Source organism: Rhinolophus ferrumequinum, chromosome 25 (genome assembly GCF_004115265.2).
Source record: "Rhinolophus ferrumequinum isolate MPI-CBG mRhiFer1 chromosome 25, mRhiFer1_v1.p, whole genome shotgun sequence".
NCBI classification, from domain to species: Eukaryota; Metazoa; Chordata; class Mammalia; order Chiroptera; family Rhinolophidae; genus Rhinolophus; species Rhinolophus ferrumequinum.
In genome coordinates, this window is record NC_046308.1 from 28,197,233 (window position 1) to 28,211,635 (window position 14,403).

Genomic DNA, 14,403 nt, shown 5'->3' on the forward strand with positions numbered 1-14,403 from the left:
TTGTGCACCTGAAACTAATAAGAAAAAAGGGTAAAAAAAGAAATACCCTCTTGTATATAATTTTCTTTGTTTTCAGAATAACAGGATTTTTTCACCAAAAGTTTTTTTAATATGAAATTTTATGTATATATAATGATTAAAATTAAGACATAAAATTAAGACATAAACAATACCTGTCATTGCAGTGGAAAAAAGCAAAACAAACAAACAAAAACAAAACAAAAAATAAAACAGTGCTGCTAAAATGTTTGAAAACCCTCTAATCTAATGAACGGATTATGAGGTCCTTGACGATGATTAAAATATTTAACATTGGATTGCATTTGAATTTTCAAAAAAATAGATGGCATAGAAACCAAAAGACATGTAGTGATAATGGTGATATATTTTCTAGGAGAAAGAATGAATGTACAAGTTGGTCTTCTTAATCTCCCATTTATTTTTAGAAATTAGGAGAAATTAAAGCTATCTTGGAAAAAAGTAAGAAGAAATATAGTATGATCTGGGGAAAGATGACAATAGAGACAAGTAGAGGTAAGGTAAACACTGAAGATAAAGGTGGGTATTTGTTCCATACCAATAATTATTTACATTCATAGAGTTGTTCATTTAGAAAAAAATTCTTATAGGCTCTTTGCTCCCAGGAAAATAAAGTAGACATATTTTTTTTTACTTTCTTCCAGTAAGTACAACTAAAAATGCCGGATTTCATGTATAAAACACCTTAAGAAGACTCTGAAAGATGGAGAGAAGGTAGACTGGCTAGGGATCTGATGAACACACACTGGTGAGTTGAGAGGGTTTTTTTTTTTTGTTTTTTTTTTTTTGCTTCACATACCTCAGACATAGAGCTAAAGAAGCTGGCAACCCAGAAATGCCAAGAGGTACAGACAAAAATAAAAAAAAAATTAAAAAGCCCCAACAAAATCCTACTCTCTATAGAGAAAGGGCCAGATATGTGGCAGCCTAGTAGGAGAAAACTTTTAGACAATATCACTCTCCTTCAGCCAAGCATCACAGAAAAAACTGTAGCCTCACTACCACCCACATTAGCAAAGCTGAGTGGAGAGGCTAACTTTGACACTCATGAGGCTATAATGAGATGCTCCAACACTTGTACTGGCGTGCTATCAAGAAAGGCCAAATCAGCTCTTTTTCGTGGCGCCTCGGAGGCCGTCGGCTGCTTCAGGATGAAGCTGAACATCTCTTTCCCAGCCACTGGCTGCCAGAAACTCATTGAAGTGGACGATGAACGCAAACTTTGTACGTTTTATGAGAAGCGTATGGCCACAGAAGTTGCTGCCGATGCTCTGGGTGAAGAATGGAAGGGTTATGTGGTTCGAATCAGTGGTGGGAACGACAAACAAGGTTTCCCCACGAAGCAGGGTGTCTTGACCCATGGCCGTGTCCGCCTGCTCCTGAGTAAGGGGCATTCCTGTTATAGACCAAGGAGGACTGGAGAAAGAAAGCGCAAATCGGTTCGGGGTTGCATTGTGGATGCCAATCTGAGTGTTCTCAACTTGGTCATTTGTAAAAAAAGGGGAGAAAGATATTCCTGGTCTCACTGATACTACTGTGCCTCGTCGCCTGGGGCCCAAAAGAGCTAGCAGAATTCGCAAACTTTTCAATCTCTCTAAAGAAGATGATGTCCGCCAGTATGTTGTGAGAAAGCCCCTAAACAAAGAAGGTAAGAAACCTAGAACCAAAGCACCCAAGATTCAGCGTCTTGTTACTCCACGAGTCCTGCAACACAAACGTCGGCGTATTGCTCTTAAGAAACAGCGTACTAAGAAAAATAAGGAAGAGGCTGCAGAATATGCTAAACTTTTGGCCAAGAGAATGAAGGAGGCCAAAGAAAAACGCCAGGAACAGATTGCCAAGAGACGCAGGCTGTCCTCTCTGAGAGCTTCTACCTCTAAGTCTGAGTCCAGTCAAAAATGAGATTTTCTAAGAGTAACAAATAAATAAGATCAGACATCAAAAAAAAAAAAAAAGAAAAAAAGAAAGGCCAAATGAGGAATCAGACTCTTAATGAAACTGCAAGTGTCAGTTCAAATTTGATATATGTATGAAGACTCAGTGACTCCCCTAAGCTAGAAAGTCCTTTCCACGTGCTCCCACATATGCCCTCAAAACATACAGGACATCAGAATACTGTATTCTTCTGTTTTAGTACCTGACTCTCCATGGATTATGTCCTTGAATACAAAGATTGTGACTTTTATTCCATATCCCAAACAACACTACTTGGGATTCAATAAGATTTGCTTTATGATTGAGTGAATTAGAAATTAATGATCTAATTATAGATTTGAGTAATACTGGGTGTTATGTGAGAAAAAAAATACTGTGTGCTACTTGGACTAGCTGTTTTCAAATATATAAAAGAATGCCTTATAAATAGTGAAGGACCCTTTTGTTGTTGTTCTTGTTCTTATTCTTGTTGATCCGAAGGCTGAACTAGGATTGATACACACACATTGTGGGAAGGTAAATTTCAATTCAATAGGAATAGGACAATTTGAAATACAATATTTCATGTTATTGGCCTAAAAGATCATCTAGTATTGTATATTGATAATTTCTTCACTGGATGGATGTTGGATGGGATAAGAGGACCAGTGAGTTATTAGAGATGGATCTGCTCACTGTTAATCAGAGAAAAGGTCTAATTTTTATCTTTTCCAGCAGTCAGCTCTCAAAAATTTTTTTGTTCACAAATGAAGGAAATTTAAACAAAATACAAAAATTACATACTATGTAATTTGAGGTCAAAATTTTAAACTTGGCTAAGAGATTCTTTTTCTCAATTAAAAAGAGACAATTTTATACTCTCCTGTGAAAGAAAACCAATGTGTGCCTCCTTCCAACTTTCTAGGCGTTTTGTTTGTTTTGATTTTGTTCTGTGCTTGGCTTTGTTTTGTTTATTTTTAAACATTTATTAAGTTCTTCATACAGGTAACAATATATGACAGTCTTTACACTTTACCACATTTAGTCATTAGAAATGTCCAGTGTGTTAAGTTTGAATAGTGTTTTATTCAACAAATTAGGAAATTGAGGTTTATAAATACAACATGTTTTGCCCAAGGTCACACGTGGTAATCATATTTACCTCTTATGGAGTACTTGTTATATGACAGATGTTTTTCAAATGTACTTCTAATCCTCACAACTCAAAAGGTCTGAGTTTTGGGAGGCATATTTTTATTGAACTACATGTTATAGAGAAAAGTGCACAAATTATAGGTGTATAGGTTCATGAATTATCTGAAAATGAATACATCTATATAACCACTTTCCAGATAAAAATATAGAACATACCAGTGCCTTAGAAATCCATCTTGCCATCTCTCTTTGTCACTACTCTTTTTTTTTTCTCTTTAATTCTCAGAAATTATTAAGCACCTACAATGTGACAATATGGGGAACTAGACACAGTAAGATGCATACAAATAATTACAGTAAATGTTACATGAACTAAAATAGAATTAATTATGTGCAAGATCCTAAATGAGCACTTTACTATTAAAGTGATGTGCATTTTTTTAGTTAGTTTTAGGTGTACAAAGCAATGTAATATTATTCATAATTAGATATTTACACCCCTCACAAAGTGATAACTCCCCCTCCGCTAATCTACTACCCCTTTGACATCGTATATAGCTGTTACAATACCATTGACTATATTCCCTATGCTGTACTCCACATCTTGTGAGGGATATAAAATATATATATATACATATATATTTAATTATAGTTGGCATTCAATATTATTCAACCTTTGCCAAAGTAAACACTAGCCTGGATTCTGTTACCATCGATTAATTGTTCATGGATTTGAACGTTTAATCAATGGATTTCATTTATGTTATCTCTTCTGTTTGTGATAATCATCTATGCGATTTTTGTTTAGTAGAACTTCATTATTTTCATTGCTGTGTATTATTCTATTTTAAGAATATACCATGAGTTATCTATCCATTCTACAGGTGGTGTTTTCAGTTTGGAGCTCTTTCTAACAGAATAATCATAAACAGTTTTGAATCTATTTTTCAGTGGACATCTGTATGCATTTCTCTTTGGGTGTATATTAGGAGTAGAATTGCTGAATGATATGGTATATTTATATTCAGCTTTAATAGACATTACAAAATATTTGTTAAAATTTCCAACTTACACTTCCACCACTAAAACTGTGAGACAGTCCCCATTGATATATTTGCCTGAATTTGATATCTCCAACTATTTTTCCCTTTTGTTTTAGAAATCGTGATGGATAAGGTATCTCCCTAAAGCCTTATGATGTAAATCACCATTTCAAATAGAACACATATGTATCTCTTTGTTGAGATGTCTGTTCACACTTTTGCATACTTTTGTATAAATGTGGTTTTCTGTCTTTTAAAAAATATTTTTAAAGTTTTTATTTTTATTTTGACATTGTAATTTCAGTAGCCATAATCACTCATTATTTCTGATAATTTATTTGTATATGTTTTGAGATGTTCTACAATCACAATCAGATAGCTTATAGCAGGTTTTTCCTTCCTTTCTTATGCTTATATTCTCTTATTTGTGTATCTATTTGTTTGTTTTCATCTTAATGCACTGGCTAGGACTCTGGTACAACCTGACAAATAGTGATAAGAGGAACTCTTGTATGTTTCTCAAGTATAATGTTTGTCATGTTTTTTTTCCAGATACAGTGCATCAGATTATGTAAATTTTCTAAGAGTTTTGTTTGTCTTCTCATTTGTTGATTGGTTTTAATTAGGAACAGAATTTTTAAAATTAATAACACTTATTTTTTCAGTTTTTTTTTAAAAATTTATATATTATTTATTTTTCAGTTATATTTGGCGTACATTATATTAGTTTCAGGTGTACACACAATAATTAGACACTTACATAACTTACAAAGTGATCACCCTGTTAAGTCTAATACTCATCTGACACCATACATAGTCATTATAATATTATTGACTATATTCCCTATGCTGTACTTTACTTCCCCGTGACTGTTTTTATAACTGGCAATTTGCACAACTTAATTCATTTCCCCTTTGCATCCAAATACCACAACCCCCTTACCAGCTGGCAACCATCAAAATGTCCTCTGTATCTATGAATTTGTTTCTGATTTGTTTGTTTATTTATTTTGTTTTTCAGATTCCACATATAAGTGAAATCATATGGCATTTGTCTTCCTCTGTCTGACATATTTCAGTAAACATAATACCCTCTAGGTTCACCCATGTTGTTGCAAAAGGCAAGATTTCATTATTTTTTTGTGGCTGAGTAATGTTCCATTATAATATGTACTTCTTCTTTATCAATTAGTCAATTGATGGACACTTAGGTTGATTCCATATCTTAGCTATTGTAAATAATGTGTCAATGAACATGGGGATGCATATGTCTTTTCAAATTAGTGTTTTGTGTTTCTTTCAATAAATACCCAGAAGTGGAATTCCTGGGTCCTTCTTTGTCTCTTGTTATAGCCTTTGTTTTAAAGTTTATTTTGTATGATATAAGTATTGCTACCTCAGATTTTTGTTTGTTTGTTTTCTTTGTTTCCAGTTGTATGACATATTTTTTTCTATCCTTTTCATTTCAATCAGTGTGTTTCTTTCAATTTGAAGTGGATCTCCTGTAGGCAGCATATGTAAGAGTCGTGTTTTCTTATCCATTCAGCCATCCTATGACTTTTGATTGAAGCATTTAGTGCACATAGATTTAAACTAATTATTGATAGGTATGTAGTTATTGCCATTTTATTATTCATATTTTTATCTTTTTTCTTCTTGTTGAAGAATCCCTTTAACATTTCTTATACTACTGGTTTGGTGGTGATGAACTCCTTTAGCTTTTTCTTCTCTGGGAAACTATCTGTCCTTCAATTCTGAATGACAGACATGCTGGATAGAGTAATCTTGGTTGTAGGTCCTTGCTTTACCTGACTTTCAATAGTTTGTGCCAATCCCTTCTGACCTACAAAGTTTCTGTTGAGAAATCATCTGACAGTCTTATGGAACTCCCTTTTAGGTAACTAACTGCTTTTCTCTTGTTGCTTTTAAGTTTCTCTCTTTGTCTTTAAGCTCTGGCATTTTAATGATGATGTGTCTTGGTGTGAGCCCCTTTCAATTCATTTTGTTTGGAACTCTCTGCTCTTCTTGGGCTTGTATGTCTATTTCCATGTTAGGGAAGTTTTCTGTCATTTTTCTTCAAATAGGTTTTCAATCATTTGCTCTCTCTCTTCTTTTGTTAGCCTTATGATGCAAATGTTCACTTGATATTGTCCTAGAGGTCTCCTAAACTCTCCTCATTTTTGTGGATTCTTTTTTCTCTTTGTTGTTCTCTTTGTGTGTTTTCTGCTACCTTATCTTCCAAATCACTAATTTGATCCTCTGTCTCATCTAATCCAATATTAATTTCCTCTAATGTATTTTTCATTTTAGCTATCATATTCTTCGTTTCTGACTTTTTAAATGTTTTTTATATCCATTTTATGTTTCCGATGTGTTTGTTAAAGTTTTCACTGAGTTCATATACTCTTGCCCTAAGTTTACTGAGAAGCCTTATAGCCAGCATTTTGAACTCTGAATCTGGACGATTGCTTGTCTTCATATTGTTTAGTTCTCTTTCTGGAGTTTTGTCCTGTTCTTTCATTTGGTACATGTTTCTTTGTCTCCTCATTTTGGCTGACTTCCTGTGTTCGCTTTTATGTATTAGTAGAGCTGCTATGTCTCCTGGTCTTAGTAGAGTGGCCTTATGTAGTAGGTGTCCTGTGGGGCCCAATGGTTCAGTCTCCTTGGTCACCTAAGCAGGGGTACTCCAGTAGGTACCCTTATGTGGGTTCTGTGTGCTTCCTGTTGTAGTTGAGCTTTGATTGCTGTTGGCATGGCAATAGGACGGATTGACCCTCAGGCTAATTGACTGTTAGGACTAGCCATGACTACAGAAGAAGAGCAGTAGTCAAGGGCTAATGCAGTGGAGCTGGATTTACTTTAGTAGGGCTCTGGAGCCTGCCAAGTTGGCCCTTAGGGTGTGTCATTTTGTGGAGTTGGTTTGGTGCTGCTATGATGTGGTCTGAAGCTGACCATCAAGTGTGTTGTTTCTGGGGCCTCTTGGGTGGGAACTCTTGTGCAGGCCAAAGTCAGCCACTACCTGTGTCCTGCCAGGGGCCAGATGGTATGAGTGACAAAGTGATCTGCAAAGGGTTGCCACATATGCTGGGCTTGGAGGTGCCTGGGAGAGGCTAATCTGTGAAGTAAGGTCAGCTGCCACTAGTGCCAGGCTTGGGGCTGCTTAGCAAGAGGTATGGAACACATCGTGGCCAGATCCTGCTTGTTTGGGATTTGTGAACCTTTGAGAGATTCTTAGGAAAGTCTGCAGAATTAGTCAAGACAGGCTGTTTGTATGGAAAAGCCACTGGGAGTTGGCTTGAGTATGCTTGCCAATTGAGTGGGGCGGGGTCTGAAGGAATCACAAGAGGTGGGGGATGAATGGTGTCTGCCATGTTAATAGAGACCCAGTCTGTTCCAGGTCTCTACTGCTCCTACCAGTCTCGATGTGGCTTCTTCTGTATATCCTTGGTGATATACTAAGGCCATCTATTTAGCTGGTCTTCAGGTGGTTTTCAATGATAGTTGTTCTATAGTTTAGTTGTAATTTTGATGTGATCATGGGAGGAGGTAACCACAGTGTTGACCTACTCTGACACCTTGACCAGAAGTCTAAAATGTTTTAGGTTTACAGAATAATTATGTACATAGTACAGAGAATTTCCATATAGCTTCACACACACACACACACACACACACACACACACACACAATTTTCCAATTATTAATATCTTGCATTAGGTTGGTACTTTGTTGCAATTAAAGGATCAATATTTATATATTATTATTAACTAAAATCCACATCTTATATTGCCATTTGTTCTTTGTGTGGTAAGGTTATATAGGTTTTGACAAATGAATAATGCCATGCATTTACCATTACAATATCATACAGAATAGTTCACCATCCTACAAATCCCCAGTGCTTTTTCTACTTATGCCCCCTTACTCAAAGCTTGACAACACCTGGTATTGTTTTCCTTATAATTAAAGTAAGTTTCTTATGAACAAGATATAGTTAGTTTTGTTTCTTTTATATACTCTAATTATCTCTGTCTTATAGTTGGCGTATTCAGACCATTCACATTTAAAATGATTATTGATATATTTGGATAAATATCTACCACATTTCTTACTATTTTCTATATTGCACTTGTTCTTTGTTTCTTTTTTAACTTGCCTTTTTTTGCCTTTCCCTGTTTTTATTTGAGCATTTTATATGACTCTATTTTCTCTCTTCTCTTAGCATATCTATTGCATTAAAAAAATTAGATCTAGGTTTCCCTAGAGTTTTTTTATATACATGTATTACTAACCTAAATTTATTTTTTGATAACACTGTACCACATTATGTGTGATGCAGTACTTTATAAAAGGGCATTCCTGTTCTTCCTTTTCATCTCTTATAACATTGCTGTCATTGATTTAACTTAGCCATGTTCTATAATCACTTAATACATTATTACTATTATTAATTTGAACAAACATATTTGAGATCAATGAGTAAGTAAAATGGAATATTTTATTGTTCCTTTATTTATTTTTTCTCTAATGCTATTTGGCCCTTCCTCCCTTCCTCCCTCCCTCCCTCTCTCCCTCCTTCCCTCCCTCCCTTCTTCCTTCCTGCCTTTCTCTTTCTTTCTTTTCAGATTCAAATTTCTAACCTATATATCATTTCCCTTCTCTCTGAAAAAACTGTTTTAACTATTTTTTTTTAAATTAAAGTTTATTGGGGTGACAATTGTTAGTAAAGTTACACAGGATTCACGTGTACAATTCTGTAATACATCATCTATAATCACATTGTGTCTTCACGACCCAGAGTCAGTTCTCCTTCCATTACCATATATTTGACCCCCTTTACCCTCATCTACCACTCACCTCCCTTACCCTCTGGTAACCACTAAACTATTGTCTATGTCTGTCAGTTTTTGTTACTTTGTTGGTCTTGGTTCTTTGTTGCTTTCAGTTTTATATCCCACATGTCAGTAAAATCATTTGGTTCTTGACTTTTTCTGTCTTATTTCCCCAAGCATAATCTCAAAATCCATCCATGGTTTTGCAAATGGCACTATTTCATATTTTCTTAGGGCAGAATAGTATATTCCACTGTGTATATATGTCACAACTTCTTTATCTATTCATCTACTGAAGGACACTGGTTATTTCCATGTCTTGGACACCATAAATAAAGCTGCAATAAACAGAAGAGCACATATATCTTTTTCGGAGATATGTTATCAGATTTTTGGGGTAGAAATGTAGGAGAGGGATTGCTGGGTCATATGGTAATTCTGTTCTTAATTTTTTGAGGAACCTCCACACTGCCTTCCATAGCGGCTGCACCAACCTGCATTCCCACCAACAGTGTATGAGGGTTCCTTTTTCTCCATAGCCTCTCCAACACTTGTTATTAGTTGTCTTGTTTTAACTATTTTTGAAAGGCAGGTATACTAGCAACAACTTCCCTCAGTTTTTGTTAGTCTGAGAAAATATTTATTTCTTATTCAATTTTTATGGAAAATGTCACTGTATATAATGTTCCAGATTGGTGCGTTTTTTGTTTTTTTTCAAAACTTTAAATATTTCACTTTACATTCTTCTTGTTAATGTGGTTTCTGACAAGAAGTCAAATGCAATTTTTTTATTCTTACTCCTCTAATATTAAAGTATCCCTTTCCTGGTTTCTTTGAAGATTTTTCTTTGTGTTTGGTCCTTGCAATTTGAATATGATACGCCTATGTGTACACTTTTTTATGTTTATCCCACTTGGTGTTCCCCGAGTTTCCTGCATCCATGGTTCTGTGTCTGTCATTAATTTTGGAAATAATTTCAGCCATTAAAACATCAAATATTTATTCTGATCAGTTTTCACTTTTTTCTCTTTCTGTTATTCCCATTTTACATATATTCCATCTTTGTAATTGTCCCATAATTCTTGGATATTGTCTTTGTTTCTTTCTTTTTATTTGTCTTTTCTGTTTTTCAATTTGGAAAATTTCTATTTACATATCTTCAATCTCCCTGATTATTTCCTTGGCCATGACCACTCTACTGATGAGCTTATGAAAGACATTGTTCATTTCTATTAATGCTATTTTTTTTTTACTTCTAGCATTTCCTTTTGATACTTTCTTAGAATTTCCATCTGTCTTCTTACATTACTCATCTACTCATGCATGTTGCTCACTTTTCCACAGAGCCCTCAGCATATTAATCATAGTTATTTTAAGTTCTCTATCTGATCATTTCAATTTCTTTGTTATATCTGAGTCTAGTTCTGATGTTTGCTTTCTCTCCTGAAACTATTTCTTCTTGGCTTCTACCATGCCTTTTAAATTTTTTGTTTCAAGTTGGACATGATCTATTGAGTAATAGAAAGTAAGGTATTTAGAGTTTTAATGTGAGGTTTTATGTTAATCCAGCTAGTAATTGGACTGTATTTAATATTTCCTGTTGTTTTAGATGGTAGAGGCTTCAATTTCCTGCATTTTCTTATTTATTCTACTGTGATGACTTTGGGATTCCCTAATATCTCTTTGTTAAATAGAGTCTATGTCTTGCCACTCTCTGAGTTATAATTTTATTATACTGGAGCCCTGTTTATGTGTTGGTAAGGTGTTGGGGAGGTGAAGTGTTCTATACTGTTATGATGAAATCTCAATTTTTAGGGGTTCCATGGACTGTGGCATTTAGAGGCTATTCTTGGCCTTTTTATTGTCCTCCCATTTTGTGACACTGGAAGCATGAAGGAGACTCTAGTTGTCGAACTGAACTTCTCCCAGGTCAAATGAGTCATTGATAAAATTGCTTGTTTTAGAAGATGGTCCTTTCTTATGGAGAATGTTCTGGGCAATTTCAAAAGTGGTTACTTTCTCCTACCTTGCCCAACATATGAGGATTTTTTTGTTTTTAATCAAACTTAATTGTGTTTGGCTGCAAAATTCTGTTTCTTTGGCACAGCAACTCTTTATTTTTTATCTTTATTTTTTAAATTTTTTATTGGGGAATATTGGGGAACAGTGAGTTTTTCCAGGACCCATCAGCTCCAAGTCGTTGTTTTCCAGTCTAGTTGTGGAGGGCAGCTCAGCTCCCAGTCAAGCCGTTGTTTTTCACTTTAATTGCGGAGGTTGCAGCTTACTGACCCATGTGGGAATCGAACCAGCGACCTTTGGTGTTATGAGCACTGCACTCTAACCAACTGAGCCATCCAGGCAACCCTGGCACAGCAACTCTTAAAGAGATAGAGCTACATATGCAGTTACCCAATGGGTAATGGGAAGGATGTATGACAACAAGAGTTAAAGTAAATACTTGGACATATTTAATGTACACCATAACATATAGTCAAATGAGTATTATAAAGTTTATTAGTAGTTAAATTAATCTTATAGGTGAGAAAATTGATTCTCTGAAAAGCAAATTATAACTTAAGTGCAATATTTTGAGCAGCATACTGAAAAAAAACTTGTAATTTTATATATTTATAAATTATCTTTTATATAAAGTCAGATACTGTTTTCTTAAAAGGATTGTACTCTTTTACATAAAACATAACTCATAGTAAAAATATTAAACAAAAATTTTACATAGCAACTTAAATGTTGTTTTATGACAAAATTTCTATTGTGAATGTTTGGTACTGGGAAATGCAAATCAATGTGGATATATTTGATTGAAATAATGGTTCTTCCAGGACTCACAGAATGTTTCACATTTTGAAAACTGAACTAGGCTGATTAAATTCTAAAAGCTCCACAGGGATATCTTCAATTCTAAGAAAGTGGAACCACAATACCACGAATAAATAAGCTGTTCAGACAACTTTGCTTGCATATTGGAAAGTCATGAAGACTTTTATTTTACTTATTTTTTTTCTCTTCTTATTTTTTTCTTTATTTTTCTTTTCAAGGTGGACTGAATTTCCACTGATTGAAGTACAGAATTCTTTACTACATACAGTTAAAATGAAGATACAGGCATCAATTTCTGAAATGTTGCTCTACCTCTGAAACAATGAAAATACAGGCAAAACACCTCAACTCCATTATTTCAGAAATCTGGAAAATAACAAAAGCTACTGCAAGAACTGAAAATCATTTATCCAAGATAAACTACTAGAACATGATAAGACAGTGGGATCTGGGAAGTTTTAACTTGGCACTATTCCCAACACCCCCCCTTCCCAGCTCAGTGGTGTGGCAAATAAAATCCAGCAGCATTTTAGATAATGGAGAGATCTGATTGCATTTGTAGATCTGTGAATAGTGCAATCACCAAAGCACAATTTGTTGTCCAAACTTGCAATTCCCTTGGAAATTAGAATATGTTGGCTATTAGATTTGAATCAGAGCAAAGCTTAGATTGAAGGAAAAGACTTAACCCCAGGACATCACTGAAACAATGGTAAACAACTGGTAATATCTCAACTTCCTAAGGTTGTAATTTTACCTGGGACAAACAAGAGCCTGCCTGGGAATTTAAAATAAGTCCTGGAGAACTAGACAAAGATAGGGAAATTTTTAAAACTCCAATAAATTCCTGGGGTTCTAAAAGTTTGCCCAAGGCTGGACACATGCCCAGGAAAGTCCAGGGAAAAGTAAAAACACTCACTCACCTCTAGCTTACCCTGAGGCCTTGGACAAGAAAAAAAGTGAAAGCTAAGACTAAATGAAAACTAAGAAAAACAAAGCTTCTGTCTTAAGTTTGGTTATGCTTTTTCAAACACAGATCATCTTGGAAGAAAAGCAAAGTCATACAGAAAAGGCTTTTATGAAAATTTTATAAGAACTTATTATTTGGCTACTAAATTATACTGAGCAGGGTGTGGCTCCTAGGAGTCTAGGCTGAAAAATAAAAACAAGCAATTAAAGAGGAAAAAAGACTAGCAAAAAAGTCAGTGGGAAAAAACTGAAGGGAACTCAGAATCTACAGAATCAATCCCAAAAAAAAAAAAAAAAAAAAAAAAGCTAAAGAAATAAGGAGCAATAAGAAATGACAACAATATAAAGCCAGCAAACTTTGAAGGTGGAGAGTTTTAATCCATAGTTGTTCCAATATATTGTCTAACACCTCAAGTTTACAATAAAAAAAATTACAAAATATGCAAACTAACAGGAAAGTAGCCTACATAAACAGGGAAGAAATTCCGCTGACAGAAAATGTCCCCAAGGGGGCCAGTTTTTACTTAGTAGACAAAACCTTTGAATCAGCTATTATGATACATTTGAATAACTAAAAGAAACTATATCTGAAGTAGTAAAGAAAAGTATGTCAATGATGTCGTACAAATAGAGAATATCAATACAAAGGTGGTAATTATAATAAACAATCAATGGAAATCCTAGAGTTGAATTTTTTTTTAAATGGAAACAATAAATATAGGAGCACAACACAAGATTTTAGCTTGTTGAATAATATATCAGCAAATTTGAGGACAGATCAAAAGAGACTATCCAATCTGAGTAGCAGAATGGGGTGGGGGGAAAAGAAAAAAGAAATAAAAAGAAACAGAAACTCGGAGATCTGTGGGACACCATCAAGTGCAACAACACAGACATAGTATAGGTTCCAGAAAGAGACGAGAAGAAGCAGAAAATATACTCTAAGAAATAATGGCCTAAAAGTTCCCATTGTTTTGAAACATTAATTTGTACATTCAAAAAGTTCTAAAACTCCAATAAACATAAAAATATCTACATCCTGACAGATCACAGTAAAACTGATAAAAAATGAAAGACAAAAAGAGAATCTTGAGGCAACAAAAGAAAATTAATTTTAATGTACAAGAGACACTCAATAAGATTAACATAAAATATTTCATCAGAAACCATGGAGACCAGGAGAGAGTGGAATGACATTGGAAAAGATTGTCAACCAGGAATCTGCTTCTTGCAGAACTCATCAGAAGTGGAAAATTTGGGGGAAAGAGTCATTTTCAGATTAAAAAAAATAGGGCGGACGTCATAGGAACGGAGGCAGCGAGGCGGACTTCTTGAGTTCTCCTCCAGATCTTACCACAAACTGAACTTCTATAACCTATCAAAGGACTCTCTGCTCATCACACAGAACAGCTAAGAGACTCCTACAAGGATTACTTGAAGGTGGACAAATTGGGCGAACAGGGGAAGAGGGAAGGGAGCAGTGTGGAGACACGGCCTGCATCCGCGGCTGCAGGGACCCAGGGGATCCCAGGATGGAACAGAAATCACAAAAACCAGAAGGTGAGCTCTTTCCCTGCGTCCCACAGCTGATCTCTCCCACCCAGAGGGCAGCA

At 35.0% G+C, this 14,403-nt stretch overlaps 1 pseudogene; it reads left to right on the forward strand.

Moving 5' to 3' along the window:
* Window positions 1-1,155: 1,155 nt before the first annotated feature.
* On the forward strand, window positions 1,156-1,974 carry LOC117017581 (40S ribosomal protein S6-like; annotated as a pseudogene).
* The last annotated feature ends 12,429 nt before the right edge of the window (window positions 1,975-14,403 follow it).